Consider the following 16,855-nt stretch of genomic DNA (forward strand, 5'->3'; position numbering starts at 1 on the left):
CAGACCAAAACTGCACACAGCCCTCAGTGTGAGGCTGCCCCAGCTCAGAGCAGAGCAGGACAATCCCCTCCCTTGCCTGGCTGGTGATGCTGTACCTGATTCCCCCAGGACAGGGCTGGCCCTCCTGGCTGCCAGGGCACTGCTGGCTCCTGTTCAGCTTGCCACTGACCAGGTCTCTTCCTGAGCACTGCTCTCCAGCCTCTCATTCCCCATCCCATACACCTGTGTTGGTTGTGAATGCTTGATGGATAATTCAGTCTAGCTCGTCTCTCCTCAGACCACCACTTGCCCTACATACCTAATGCTACCAGTTCACTCAGTTCCATCTTCCAGTAAGATATGGAGACCTGCCCAGAAGAGCTCCCATTTTCTCAGTGCAGCTCAGGCACAGCAGGGAGAGAGACTGAGAGATATTTGCCTGGAGTACTGCCCTATGCTTGCTTAAGAACACAGTGGCCCTAGAAATTTTTAATGTCAAACCATTCTCTTCTTATGTATTTATTTATTTTAGTTTGCAAGCTTTGTTATCTTAGTTTTGCCTGAATTTGGATTTCTGATTCTTATTGCCTCTAGCCTTATGTGCTTTACTGGATCATGACAGAGCTTTTACACAAATTAAATGGATTTTTACTGTTTGAATTAATGATAAACTGCAGTCTTTTAATGTTTCAGAAGCCAATTTTCATTCACTGCAACTGACTAGTGAAATTTGATTTCCATAAGCATTTTAGGAAATTTCCTGAAATTGGACTAGGGGTGGGAAAAAAAGGTGAAGAGGAGTTTCGGTTCAGTTTGGACAATAATAAAAAAGTTTGTGTCCTCTTTGACAGAATTAAAATAGATTATTAAAATAAATGCAGTAAAGTGATAAGCTCCATCTTTGAGTATCTTAAAGAAATACACATTTCCTACATAAATGGAGTCTTAATTGGTGAATGTACTTCACCACACAAGAAGTTCCTGGCCATGCAAATTCTAGATAGTGAGAGATAGTCAAGGGAATAAAAAAATATATTAAAAAAAAAAATCAGAGAGGGAGAAATACAATTTTCAAATGTTTTTTGAGCCAAAATTTATGCAGGTTTGAGTTTGAAGAAATGGTGGCTGTAAATGAAGAAAGGGCTTCTTTGTCACCTGTGGACTGTGTCCTTAATGTAGAGTCTCCTACCAATTTGAAAATATCTTGTAGAACAGAAATGTACTGTATTCCTTCATTTCTCTTCCTTAAAATTCACTAAAGGACAGTGCAGAATCACAAAAATTTCTGTGTAGGAAATGTTCCCTGGAGAGCATTTCGTCCTGCCCTCTACTGAAAGCAGAGAGCTCAGGATGTTCAGGGCCCTGTGACCATGAACTATTGCTCTTAGAACGGGTGCAACTGCTGAGGGAGGTGTGAATTGTATTAAAGAGCAAGGACAGCACTGCTCTGCAGATGTACCATTGCTAGCACACGTAGCCTACTGAGTCAGTAAAGACCAACTGCTGTTAGAAAGACCAAACCTTTCTACACAGTTTGTCCTCTGCAGTTGTTTTCAGTCGCAGTTGGACATTACTTGAATTTAAAGCTTTGATTTTCTGAAAAAAAAAAATTATCTTAATGAGATATATTTGAGCATAAATGTAGGTATGTATGCAAATTGTATGCATTATCCCTGAGAGAAAATCCTTGCATTTTTTCCATGTGCATACAAAGTGGGATTAATTTTTGACATACTTTTTCTAAGCATATTTATAAGAATTTTTCTCTTTCACTTTACAAGTAATATTAGAAAATGAAATAATCTGAGAAAAACATTTGAAGACTATGAAGAAAAGTAATATTTTTTTATAGGTTGGAGTTTATGATGAGTGTTTTACAGGAAAGCTATAGGAAAAGTATGAAAATACAGCTGTGCTTGCAAAACACAAATGTTCACTATTTGATTGTTGAGCAGAAAGTTAATGTATGCTCTATTACAGTAAAATTTAAACTGCTTGTTCCTGAGGGAAGAAAAGCAATGGAATAATCTTCATTTTAACACAACTTTTATCAGAAGAGTAGTGTGTTCCTTTAAAGTCAAAAAACTTATAAAAGACTTATAAACATTATAATAAGTCTTGTTGTTTTCATCTCAATAGGTTAACAAAGTCTTTTAAAATCAGTATTAGTTAAAACAGACTACAATATATTAAATACATCATTATTTTTAAGACTCAGGTCTCTGGTGAAATGATGTGACATCAAAACTCTGAAACATGGCAGGGTCTCATCCTAAAATGTCTAACAATTTCATTGGTAAAAACAGTGAAATAGGACAAGCTAATGTATTACATGGGAAAAATTTATTCTTAATTAGAAAATTAGTCTTGATAATGCAGAAGTAGAAATTATATTTCTGGTGCAACAAAAATTAACATACAGTTAAGAAACTGGTTTTTTCAGTATGTATATAGAAATGAATATCAAGAAGGAATACAGTAATCTAATTTTCAAGACAAATTTAACATTGCTTTCATCCATATGCAAAATAACCTGGAGTGTATTCTGATAGATTTTTAGCTCTGATTTGTTAGTAATAGTGGAGTAATTCCTAAAAATAATCATCACATTTTTCTGTGAACCTTTCAGTCAAAAATGTAATATGTAGTCCTAGAAAATTAAATTTCAGAAAAGTGTCCATTTCAGCTCAGAAAATATCTTCCATCCTCTCTAGACAACTGTGAAACCCATCCAGTTGATGAGGAGCTATAATCAAATGTGGAAGGACTTTATATAAGGTTTTACAGATTGGGGCAGGGGAAGTTAGGAAAAAATAAGAGGAACAAATACTAAGAAGTAATGCTTTTTGAGTGTATCCAGTCAAGACAGAAACTATTCAGGACTTCAACCTTCTTTTAAAAATGCAACCTTCTCTTTTATTCCCAAACTTTCTCCAGCAAATTGATCTGAGATTCAGGAATCAATTTTAACAACTCTAACTCGTCATTGTGGGAATGAAATTACCCAGCCTGTTTTGAACTTTAGTAGTCCAATTTCTTAATTATCTAAGTTGGATTCATCTTTTACATCACAGAAGCAACACCAAATATATTTCTGATCTGTAGAGTTTTTGAGCTTCTGAGAGCAAGAATCTCTCTTTGAGCAACTAGAATTTTAAACAACTAGTGGTAATTTAATAATTTCCTGTATTATCAGACTCTCAATATGTGACAAGAGGCATATTTCCCCTCTTCATCTATTTGCAGAAAGCATCTAATCATACAGCTATAATGCATATTTCAACTGGTTCAAAGAATCCTTGAAAGGGGAAAAAACCCCCCAAACCTCTAAACAAATGTGATCATTTGTAAGATGACAATGAAACACAAATAAAAATGAGTTCTTGATGTGCTCCACAGACATGAACAGTATTACAGTATCAGAATTGAAGTCACAGAACAGCTGTCAAACAAATGACAGGAAGCTCTGAAAGCTCCTGATATGAGCAAGACTGAAGACAAGGGCACAGAGAACACATGGTGGGCTTCCTGTTCAGTGTCCTTAAGTTTTACCCTCTCTGCCTAGCAAAATTCCTCACTTAGAAGATTGCTTTCCTAAACCGTGTCCTAACGAAACTGAACATTTCGGTTCAGGAGCTCCTTTTATTCCAGAGGATGCATTCTTAGAGGAAAATACACAATCAGATTGACCTCAGTGCACTGGCCACAGTGGAGGGGCCTGTAACTCATGTACACAAAACTGGGATTACAGGGTCACATTCAGGTTTCATAGACACATGCCCTGGAGATTCCCTTCAGCTTCCTTTACTGTCATCAGCCTCAAATATAAAACATTCCTTAGACCATTTCCTTACCCTTTTAGTACTAAACCTACTTTATACATGCTGAAATATTAAGACATTTAGGGTTGGTCTGTTGGTTGGTCTTTTTTTGTTTTTGTTTGTTTGTTTTGTTACTTATAAGCTGTAATTTCAGAAGCACATTGCCTTCATTTTAGTCTCCAGATCACTCTCATTTTTAGGAGTACAATTTCTGTAAAACAGTCGCTTGGTTTTCACAGCTTTTCACACTGAAAATGATTTGACCACCCACCAATTCCTCTTATATACTCTCATACTCCCTCTCCAAAGTACCTCTGTTGAAAATGGCCACAAAGCTACTTAGCATAAAATGCCTTTCCTGTTTCACTTCAGCTTTGTCTCTCCCTGTCTCCAACTCTCTCCATGTGGCTCATCTATCTACTTGTTCAGCCTTGTCAAAGGCCAGACTAGGAGTACTTCTGGGTACACTTTTTCATGGCATGTCTGTTTTCTAGCTACCACAATGGGGCTTTTTATCTTGATTTGATCTTCCGCTCCAGAGTAATGGTGAGGTGCGATGGCAGAAGAATTCTACAGCTGGTCTCCTATTCAAAAGAAGCCAAAATAATGTCTTCAGGGCTCTATGGCAATTTGAAGTACAATGAATGCCCATCATAACCAGAGATTACAGCCTGCAGATGTCCAACCTGAATAGATGGAATCCAGCAGTGCATTATCTTATAGCACAAGTTTAGCATTAAATGTAAAGAAGAAAAACAAAAGCATTGTCATGGCGGCCTTTGTTAGCTGTTCCTTCACATGTGCAGAGTTAAAACAGGTTATAAGGAATAATCTTTAATTAAAAACCATGCTAATCATAAGATATTCTGTGTATGTGAAATAAAAGTACCAATAAGGAACTATTTGACTTTTGGAACAAAGTGTAGCCAGTTCTTCATTTTTTGCTTGAGTAAATCAACTCTCTATCCAGAATCTATTTCTACCTTTCTTTCTGCATTTGCCTTCAGTAATTTTAACTCATTTAGGGGATACTATGGAAAATTTTACTGCAAATTTATTGCAAATATGAAATAAATTAACCACTGTAAAATCATAAGAACACTACTGGGTAGGCTAAGCAGTAATATGTTTCAAGCTGAGAAAGCAGATGGCACTATTTTCATTCTTACTCATTTATTTTAAAGTATTTTGTTCAATATTTATAAGGAAAAAGTGCTCTCTGAATTACTGAGGGTAAAAATGTAGCAGTCAAACATTTTAGGAGGAGGTTTATAATTTTCATCAGCATTTTAATACATATACAGAAAATTCTGGTTTAAAGCCAACAAAAACCTCTTAATATTTGAAAAATATGCTAATGTAAAAGACAAAATTTTAGTGTCAAATTAAAACTTTGCTGCTAAATGAGTTAAAATTCAGAATTTCACTTTCATATAGGTGTTCACTTAAACAAAATTCACAGTGAAAATCAGAGTTTCTGTACTAGGAGATTATATTCCATAGCATAAGAATTCTTCATTTATTCAATCTCTCATGCCCTTATTGATATCTATTGATTATTATGTGTAAGAGTAGAATACTCACTACCTATTGAGCACTGAGTATGCCAGCTGAAAGATGTATTCCTTAAATTTTAGCAAAGTCTTTCCAGATAGAAGCATAATAAGAAAAGGCAAGTGAACACAAATAAACTGTCTCATCAGCAAGCCCAGGTCATACTATTGTCAACAAACAAGGTCACCCAGTCCCACCACTACGTGACAAAAAAATTCCTAAATCCTCTGAAATTCTCTAGCAAATTTTGTTTATTTTGTCACACTTCTCAAAGCTTAATGACTTTAGTAACAAACCACTAAATATTTAGAATGTCTCAAATCTTCACGTCTTATATGTGACACATTCCACAGACAGAATTTTTTCATCTGCCTTAGAAATTACTTGTCCTAAGAAATATGCACAGAAAACTTTGTGTCCACCTGAGTTACTGCTTTTCAGCTTCAGTTCAATAAAATCATAGAATTCCCTGTTCAAAATGACTTGAAAAAGCTACTAACTACTAAGTAATATTTTTCAGATATTGGGATGTTCAGATTAAAATTTGTGGGTAACAGGTAACCTTTTAAAATTATGGAATATACTTGTGACTTTAAAGGAGAGATCATCTGATCCTGCTGGTGTCCCAATTTAACAGCATACCTAGAAACCCTAACTTAGTGAGGTTCAATACTGCTTCCAGGAAAGTAATAGATACTGATTAATTTTGCAGTACTATATAGCCATTGTAGATACTTATAAAGGTGGAAGAAAATGTACATTTACACAATTAATTTCCAGGCTAGGGGAGAGAATGGGGAAATGGAGGAGACCAAATTCTGTTGTTCATGTGGAAGGGATTCTCCTAGAGATCAATTTCACCTGCATGTCTGGCCACATTATTCTTTATCACGAAGAGGATAGAGCTTCTCTGGTTTTTACTTTAAAGAAATAAATTTTATATATTCATCTTAGTTCACAGCAAGGTTTTTTTGAATCTATAAGAAAAACATTTTTACACAGTCATATATATATATATAAATCTATTCATATAATCTTGATTTCTTATATGTTTATTTCTCATTAAAAATTAATGACATAATAATGCCCTACTAGTCATTTGCTGTCTTCTAAAATGATAGTTCTTAACTGCCAAAAAACTCCAGTATATTTTCTACTCATACTCACTTCAGAGATTTAGATACGCAAAACCTCATTTGGGTGTCAATTTCACTGCAACTGGTGTCCTTATTTTCAAAGAACATCCATTTCAACTTTTTACTTTATTATGTCAACATAGCATTAGACCCCAGACTGCATTATGAGCTGACATTAAAACTGAAACCAGATTTTTTTTTTCTACTGCAGATTATTATGCACCAATTTATTCCAGTTAAGAAAGTTATTTTTTCTTTCCTTCTTTGATGTGTTTTTTTTCTCAGTGAAGCCTGGTTTTCAAACAACTGAAAGAGATTTTTGTGTCTTGATAGGTGCTGCAATTAATCTTGTTAGCTATCAGAAAAGCTAGGGCCTGCTGCTCTTTAAAATTTTCTGTACAATTCCAATTATACAATTCCCTGAAATCACCATACGTCCAGTATATCCTCTGGGCTCTTAAAAGTCAAAATATAACAGCTTTGCAATATTATCCAGTATTTCTACATGATCTATATGCAAGAACAGTTTCCTTGTTATAATTGCACTTCATATTGTCCTCCTTCCATAATTCATTAGAAAATTCCCTACAGAGACCTAAAAGTACCTCTTTCTACCTGGAAGCATTTACGTTCAGTGCTCTGTGTATACAACAAGCTAAGAATTAGTTTTTCTGACTTGTGGTTTGTTAAGAAAACCACATCTGTGTGCACATGCAGAGGTGCGTATATGGGTGTATGCAGTTTTTTAATATGTTTGCTCACAGGTTATAGAATAGCTCTGAATCAAAAACTTCCAGTTCACTAGTACTGAAAAGGAGGCAGATAATTTTTGACTATAAAAAATTGCTAATACTGTCAACACATGGATAGAATTATTTGTAGGAAGCATACATTATCTGTTTTTCTGTCACATATGCCATTGATTTTCCTAGCACTATAAAGCCAATAAAATATTTGTTTACTTCTATGTGTTAATGAAACATAATTTTTTAGTGAAAAAGATTAAACTCACTTTTATCTTCAGGCATATGGGCAGATGTATGACTCCATATCTTAAATTACTCTGGGATAAGCTTCAGTCATATGTTTCTAACTCCCTTCCTGGTCAGCAAAGAGGAATAAACACCTTTTAAGGACTACTCATAACATCTCATAATAGGTACATGTTAGTGGATGAGGGAAAGTCTGTGGACGTTGTCTACCCACATTTTAGCGGAGCCTTTCACAGCATTCTCCTGGAGTAACTGGCTGCTCTTTGGCTTGGATGTGTTCACTGTTCACTGGTGGCTGGGCCTGAAGAATGGTGATGAGTGGAACTAAATCCAGCTGGCAGCCACCCACAAGCACAGCTCCCCAGACCTCTGCATTGGGACTGCTTCAGTTTGGTACCTTCATCCATGGTCTGGGTGAGAGGATGGAGAGCAGCCTCAGAGAGTCACTGACAACACCGAGCTGACCTGCTGGAAGGGAGGAAGGCTCTGCAGAGGGGTCTGCGTGGGCTGCACTGACAAGGCAGGGCCATTTGGACCAGATCAGGTGCTGGGTCCTGCACTTGGGTCACAGCCACCCCATGCAGTGCTACAGACTCAATAAGAATGTCTGGAAAAATATTGGTCCACTGGATATTTGGATTGTTATTAGATATTGAATTATTGAACATGTGGGAAAGATTTTATTGGGGTGGTAAAGGAGGGGAAGTAGAGGGCTGTGATTTTGCTGTGGCACACTGTCTTAAAGAATCAAGGGGTTTTTTCTGCCCTGCTCCACAGGATATGGATGAAATAAAGTAAATTTCTACAGTCCTACACTCCGCTAACATTTCTCTGAGGCAGGTCACTATAGACCTTGCAATTGACAGAAGGACTATGTGCCAGTTTCTCTCATTTTTTGAATCACAAGGGAGGTCATTATTCTAAATAACAGGAATCATTATTTTTTGTTGGGTGTTTTGATATTTTGGAAATCTGCATTTTCTGAGGTTCAGAGGGTGTGGTGCTGACTGTTTATTGTGTTTTTGTTTTCAGAGGGGGAATGTTTCCCTTTTATTGTATATTTTTGTGACCCTTAATGTTCAAACAGAATGGCACAACAGGATGTGCACAGTGGTATTATAGTGACGTATTCTGGTGACTATTAGATGGAAAGAAGAGGACAAAATGCTGGCAACCTCACAGACATGCCACTATTAGTCCATAATCATAATTTATTCCCTGAAGTATCTCACGTTCATGAGCTCTTTAAAAACACAAAGAATCAGAAGAAAAATACCTGCAAAAATGAGAGGGTTTTGGTTTTTTTTTCAATTAGTCAAAATATGGTTCTACAAAAAATAATCACTCATACTTTCCAAGTATTCATGGTAATATTTTGATTACAGCAAATCTTTGCATACTGTACATATGCAAAGTTGAATGTAATAGCTGTCATTTTCAAAAATGTGCGAATGAGACAATATATTGCACAAAGGGAATAGGATCTGTCTTCCTCAGGTTACTACAACTTCTTCCAGAAACTTCTGTCATTGGGACATCACATATGCCAAATTGAACAGCGTGTTCATTCCCAGAAAAGAAAAACCTCTTTGTTCCAGGGCAAGCATCATGACTGAAGACACTGGCTGCCTCTACACTGTTGTACTGCTCCAAGAAGCCATTCCTGGCTCTAGGCTTAGTAAAGTAGTTCCTCTCCCCCTCACTATTCAGTGTAGGGTACCCTGTCATACCCCCTTCAGCTGGGCAGCCACCCCCAGATTTTATAGCCCTTGGTCTTAGGCTTTCTTTGGTATCTGAATCATCAGACATTTTCCTACAATTTTCATTGCTGTGGTTTTTTGAGTTCTCAGTGGTTGAAAAAAATGTGGTGACTGAGCCACAGCTTAGCTGTTGCTTCTTTTTTTAGAATGTGAAATGGCATTACATATTTCTTTCCAGTCAACAAAAATCAGGGTAAAGCTGACCCAAACAGGCTTGCTCCTTTGAAAAGACTACAAAAGTCATTTTTTAAGACATATTTTAATTAACACAATGCAATTATACCGTCCCTCATGCATATGTGTGTTACAATGTCTGCCTGCGTACAGAAGTTAAATGGGCCTCTTATTTTGCAATTACATATATATACAAAAGAAACAGCAGAAATATCTCTCTAAGATTTTCTTTTTTCTGTGATTTTTTTCCTTTTTCCTGTGACTGTTTACCCCAGTGTTTCAGAACTTCTGTTGATGATACGTAGTTTGGCTATTCCCAAAATATATATAATGAAGAGAGTTAAAATGTATTATTTCAGTCACACTGTTTATTCTGTTCTCTGTGGTCAGAATAGGATCAAGTAGCATGATAAATGTATGGATTTTGTGATTGCAAGAAATGTTCACCTTCCAACCTATCACTTGCATTTTTTATCTACTCAGAGGTGGAGGATTTTGAAGACAGATGCCACATAGGGATCTTTTTTTCCTATTTTTAAAGCATCATAGCTTTCTCATCTAACCACAATACTGGTTATCTGCTTACAAAAGATTTTTGACAAACTGGTTTTTGTTATAACTGGCATTTTCAATGGACTGTTCTATTTTCCTCAAGCCCGAGGTTATTTCTCTCTAAACTTTCTATTGGGAAGTCTCCAGCACTACCAGATGTGTTTGTCCCACTTAAACAGCAACACACGTCTGAGCCTTTGGGTCATAACTTCAGCCTCCATGACACTGAAACCATGAAACTCTTTTTCCCATATCTATCCACAATGTTTTCATTTATGAATAAGGTGGGTGAAGATATCATAAGACACACTTTTTACAGAATTACAGAACATGCTGATTTGGAAGAAGCTTGAAGTCCAGCTCCTGGCCCTGGACAGGACCATCCCCAAGAGTCACACCATGTGCCTGAGAGCATTGTCCAAATGCTTCTTGAGCTCTGTCAGGCTGGTGCTGTGACCAGTCCATGGGGAGCCTGTCCCAGTGCCCAACCACCCTCTGGGTGAAGAACCTTATCCTAATATCCAACTTAAACCTCCCCTAACACAGCTTCAGACCATTCCCTTGGGTCTTGTCACTGGTCACAAGAGTGAAGAGATATGTGCCTGCCCCTTCTCCTCCTTGTGAGGAAATCATAGACTGAAATGAGGTCTCCCCTCAGTCTTCTCTTCTGTTGGATGCAGTAGAAGCTTTTGGAAGCCTATATGCATAACTTAAACATCTACAGAAACTGAGTTGATGAAGAGTGAATGAAACTTTTTAAAACTATTTGAAAAAGCTGGATTGTCTATTACCTGAAGACTTAATATAATTTTGAACTTTAAGCACAACAAGTCTTCACACAAATTTTTTTCAATGCTGGAGTATTCCACAAATTTGAAACTTGGAATGTTGAAACACAAAGTTTTGGCAGGTATGATCATAGAGAGCTTGGACTTACTGAAATGACTGTTTCCATTGTAAATCCTCAGAATTCAGAACTCTTGATTTAAAAGCTCAGACTGTGTTTCTTTGCTTTGATTTTTTTGGGCATCAAAATATATAATTGCAGGATAATTTTTATTTCCCATTTTCCCACTGGGTATTTTTAGTGCAAAAAGCTCCAGCAAACTCTAGTTCTCACTTTAGAGGAAATCAGGGCTTCCACAAAGGTCAGTGAAATGTTCCTTATGAGGAAACATAGTGATAATAAATCATGAATTTGTTGCAGCCTGCTTGCACTGGGAAAAATGAATGACAAAACTAGATGCCAACACCTAACCACACAACAATCATCCTTTGCTTGCCATTCCTCTGTCATCCCTCTCTTCACATAAACAAGGACAGGAACCTCCAGGGACCTGTACTTGCAGCAGTGCATTATCCCAGGAGTACTGGGGGGTGTGGGGCCCTTTCCCACTCCTCATTCTGTAAACCCATGAGAGGCAGAGGATTGAGCATATGAACACACCTTATGCATTAAATTTTTCCTTCTCTTAAGGCAGCACAGAAAGAAATGAACAGGAGTGTGGGGAAAAGAAGAAAAATTATGATTTTCATTTCCACATGGAAATAATGTAGCAAAAATGATATTGCAATACTTAAAGGTATCCAGTATCTGTTGAACTGATGGGCATGTATGTACAGATTTGTTTTCTCTATTTGCTCTTTTTTGTCTTTCTTTTTAAAGGAGTGGAATGTTTCAAGAAAGATTTTTTTACAGTATTTGGATTATAAAGTAGATTATCAGTTTTAAATATCTACCTGAGATTAAACAAATTGGTTTGGCTGATAATACTAGTTTTCCTCTTAAGCCTTGAAATCCAAACATCATCTTTTGAATTTCCAGTATTTATAGCTATTTATAGCATGTTGTTCTCCTATGTAATATAAAATAAAAAACACCTGATTAAAAGCACTGTTTCAAGGGATGCCACTTCAAATAATCCCTATGCTTTATGACAGTGATATGACATTAACTTGGGACACACATTCTATTACAAAGCCTATCTAAGAAAATATTGGTTTTAAATGTGTCTCATATTTTCTGTCTCTTTCTGAAAGTCACCTTGAATCTCATACTTTGATAGGACATTGATAAATAAAGATGATACGAGACAAAAAAGTAAAGTAGTTAAAAAAAAAAAAATCAACACTTCCCAGACACATCCTGCATTATGAAACTGGTAGATACAGACAGTTCCAATAAACAAAAAATTTTGCATATATTCATGTACACAGCCCTATTTCAGATAAAGAATATTTAATAACTGGATTTTCAAATTATTAGAGATAAAGGACAGGTTGATTAAAGATCCTGTGGGTAGCATCACAGCTATAATTGTATGTTCAGCTGCTTCACTAGTTGCCATTGAATTTATTAGCCCTTTGATGAAGTCAAAAATGAACTCTCTCTGAGAGCTCTCTCATAGATCTCTGACTGCTCTCCTCTGACATCCTCTCACTGTCTACTCATCTCTTCATCGATTATATGGGGAATCTATGTCAACTTACTCAAAGTGTCTCAATTTAGAGTGGCAAAGTAGGGGGAGTTAATGAATATTCTAATGACAGGAGCTCATCAGGACTTCCTAGGAAAGTTTAGCTGTTCCTTAGAAAAGCCTTGTTGCCATTGCTGTCGTTCTTTGCTTTAGGACTTTAACCAGTGAGCAAAAGAATATATAATTTCTGTTCTTGTAAGAAAGAACACCATTACATGAAACTGCCTGCAAACTTTAAAAGCTATTAAAATGATAAAATATTAGACCAAGACCTGGTTTAAAGAAAGTATTCAGCAGTGAAATGACATATGATTTTCTTCCTATCATTGCTAATGACTAGGATTACAGATTGCAGGTGTAAAAGGGAAACTCCAACGCAGCAATAAAAGCAATTAGATTATTCAACTTTGAAAGTACCCAGAGCACAGAGAAATAATGCAATAGAGTTCACGTCAAAATCTGCAGAGACATTTTGGCATCAAGTTTCTACAGCTTTAAGAAGCAGATAAACACCCATATATCTGTAAACATTCAGTTCATAGAATATTTAATAGCACAGCTCTGTGTCACAGTAATAATTACAAAGATCCAATGCAGCTTTTATTTTAAGAAATTCCAAAGATAATAAATAGGGAGTTTTTTTCAATAAATTAAGTAGAAACCTCATCAATCTGTAGAGGATAAGAAAATTCATTCTTTAGTAAAACCAGCTAATTCAACTGAGGCAAAAAAACCACAAACCCACAAGCCAACACAAAGAAATTCAAAGAGCCAAACAAGTATTCAATAAAAAGCGAAGAATTAAAAAAGCTGTGTTGTCTGATCTTTGAGAATATTGAAGAACTAATGCAGCATCAGTGCACTGAGATAGCCCAGACTAGGACATGTGATCCATATGCCATTGGAGAAACTGCATGTATGTCATTCTGCAGATATCTAAGTACACTTATTCCCTGACTACTTATTAAAAACAGTCTTTTCTAGATTTTGACAAAAGAGTAGTAAGAATTATTGGGATCAGGAAAGGAAAAAGAATATGAAAAGGCTGAAATACGGACAAGATGAGACACTAGCTCTTTTCTGTATGTATTGGTGAGTTTTATCTTCATATGCATATTTTATTATGGATGTAATACTTTATTTCAGACAAAAGAAGACAATTCTGCTTTGAGGATGACAAAGTAGTATGGACTGGATATGTGTATGAAGCATAACAGAAAAAAGTGAAAAGATTGCATAGGATGATCTGAGAGACTAAAACCAAATTATAAGGTTATAAATTATAACCAAATTATCAGACAGAGAATTTTTAATATGTTTCTAGAAGGAATCATCAACAGGTGTGATATGGCAACTCCCCATTAATTTTAATGGTACTTGTAATGTCTATTAGTTTATACTGAATTTTCCCACGCTTACAAGAACATCTGCTGAGGGTGAACAGACTCTTCAGGTGAAACTCCAACTAATTTCATTAACAAAATAATATTAATCTGGTTTTATCTGGTAATTTAAATATCCTGTATTGAAAAATAATCATAAATTAATTCAGCAGCTCTTCACTATGCATCTTTGGATACAATCACTGCACTGTTTATAAAGGATGTAAAGACAATTATTAAAGTAGTTTGCATTATTGACTTGAAATGAATAAAAATATTATGACAGGCAGGGATATGAGTACCAAAAAAAAAAAAGTATAGGAGTTTCTGAATTGTTTATATATTTCCTAGCTATTATTTCAGGGAAGAGACCCCATTTTCTCAGCACTTCTCATCCACTTTTACTGTGAATATGCATTTCAACCTCAGCATTGACTGTGGATTGTTTTCAATATTTGTAGTCATACAGCTTTATATGGTTTGTCATACACTTTAAGTTTTATAATTTCTCTCTTGGCAATATGAGATAAAACACTGTTTTCTTTATTATAGGTTGTGGAGTCTCTGAGTCACACAGAGATAGCAATGACTGGAGAATTAGACCATCTCCTTCCTTCCATTTCCCAAGACTGATGATTAAACAGCAGTGAGAAAAATATAATCCACACCATGGATAGAAAGACTTAACTCATGGAAATAATACATCTCAGTTATTTTATATGCAATTTTTTCTTCTTACAACCACACAAACTGACTCGGCATTCATGTGTGCAATCTGTGAAGGGCATGATAATGTTTTTTACTACATGAGATTATTTGCATTTCTATTAATTAAGAATTATACTAATTTGTTTAATTTATTTTCATAAAATGAGAAGCCATTTAGCATTTTATTTAGGCTAAAGTTTGCCCAAACCTAAATTCTCAGTTCTTGAACAATTTTATAATCACACATTTTTTATAACCTCAATTTTTTTCCCTTTTATTACTTTTGCAGTACTCTGAGAGTTAATAATGTCCTAACAAGTTTACATTCTCCCTTTCAAAGAGTCCGAGTTTCTATGCAGAAAATGCTGTTCACTGCAGATAACAAAAACCATTAAAACATTCTGTTGTACCCAATCCACTACTGCTTTATGTGCAAGATGAATACTAAAAGCACCATCAGCAGCAGAAACAGTTACCAATCACTTATTGACAATTAAACAGTTAATTAAGTAGCTGCTTCACATTAACATTTCCAATCTGAGTGGATATTTTCTGTTAGGTATCTAACCCAAACATTTGTTGAACTGGAGGACAGGACCAATCTTAGTTTCTTGCTAAGCAGAGATCTGCAGAAAACAAGAAGCAAGCATTATGCAGCACATGGCTTGGGTCTGCATTCATGACTCACAATCATGCCACGCTTCTGGTACAGCACAGGAACAGCACGTACTTAGCCAGGCACAAGAGACTACTGTCTTCTGCCTCATGCTAATGCTTCCTGCTGCTGCTGCTGCTATGGATAAAATGACACTCAAATTATCTTAAGAGTAAAAGATATGAGAACAGAAATGAACATATATATCAATCATCTACACTTCTTGCAAGGAAAGACGCAAATATTTTTATATATGTGTTTATTTCTGTTTCTTGAGACTCTACAAAATGTACTGCCTATCTAAGCCTTTGATCTGCAGTGTATCTACTAGAAAACATGGGGAGCAATGGCATCCTAAAAGTTTTCAAAGGAGAAATGCCTTATAGAAAATCTTGTGTCAGTAGGATAAGCACCATATACTTCCCTCAAATTTCCTTCCTATTGACCTTACTAACAGGTAACAAAAATGAACAGTTGCCTCTTTTGTTTATATCCCAGTGTTACAACTGCACTGTTCTGCAGCTTGAGAAAAACAGTGATTTGGGGCACGGTGTGTGTGCTATGAGTATGGTGTAACAATACTTCATGGATTGGTATTTACAAAGTACTGTGAAATGTAATGGATGTATTTTACCTTTTTTTTTTTTTTTTAACAGAAAGGCCCTGTAACATTGATCAAAAAGAAAATAAAGCTTCATTATAACACATTTTTACACAACTAGCTGTAGAATACCTCTCAACACAGGAATACAACCAGATACATCAGTGACTGTCCAATTCTTTGCTTTCAGTGCTGACTTGACATCAAGAAAAAGCTCCCTCTCTAATAAACTGAAATGTTTCTCTGCAGCATTTACAAGCTCCTCGAAAAATTGCCTGAAGTCTCAAAGATTTAAAGTTTGATGTCTAATAAACTTTTCAAATAATCCTATTAATTTAGTAAATCAATAAAAAATAAGCAGTGAAGGCTCCTATACATAACTTTAGATGAAAAGCTACTCTTTATGCTTCTTTAAGCTAATATTGTAATGTATTCTTTCTGTCAGACTGTTACGAATATATCTGTCACTGAAAATCCCTACTGGCAAATGGAATGCTGAAAGAAGGCAATGAATCTAACTATTCATGATGGAGGACTTATCAAGGTAACTACACAGACAGGGAAGAGAGAGACCTGATCCAGCTTCTGCTATTGCAACTCAGGGGAGAAGGTCTTTTAATCCAAGAGCAAGTTTTTAAAGTAAATAAAACCATTTATGCTCAGATCAGTGGTCATGTTGCCAATAAACATCATTCATGATGGCCTACTTACCTCTAACTGCCCATCTCTCTTCCAGCCACCTCTCATTTCTTCCTCAGGATTCCACACAATGTATTGCTGTCTCTGCAACATTCCCCTTCTTCATGCCTCTTGCTACACACATTGCTCTCCTTAAGCTAAATTATATTCCTGGGCACAGGATGACATTAATAGGAGATAGACTGCATAGCTTTGATCTCTTTTTTTCACCTCCTTCATTCAATGAATGACAAATTGTAGATGATTTTTTGTTTGACTTATTTTCTCTTTTTTATTTTTCTTTTGTTTTTAACTTAGAAGTGTTTTCCACGTCACAATGACAGGAAATGAAAAGGATAACATGGCAAACATGTGACCTCCTCTAT

Source organism: Fringilla coelebs, assembly GCF_963513975.1.
Source record: "Fringilla coelebs genome assembly, chromosome: 2".
Classification (NCBI taxonomy): domain Eukaryota; kingdom Metazoa; phylum Chordata; class Aves; order Passeriformes; family Fringillidae; genus Fringilla; species Fringilla coelebs.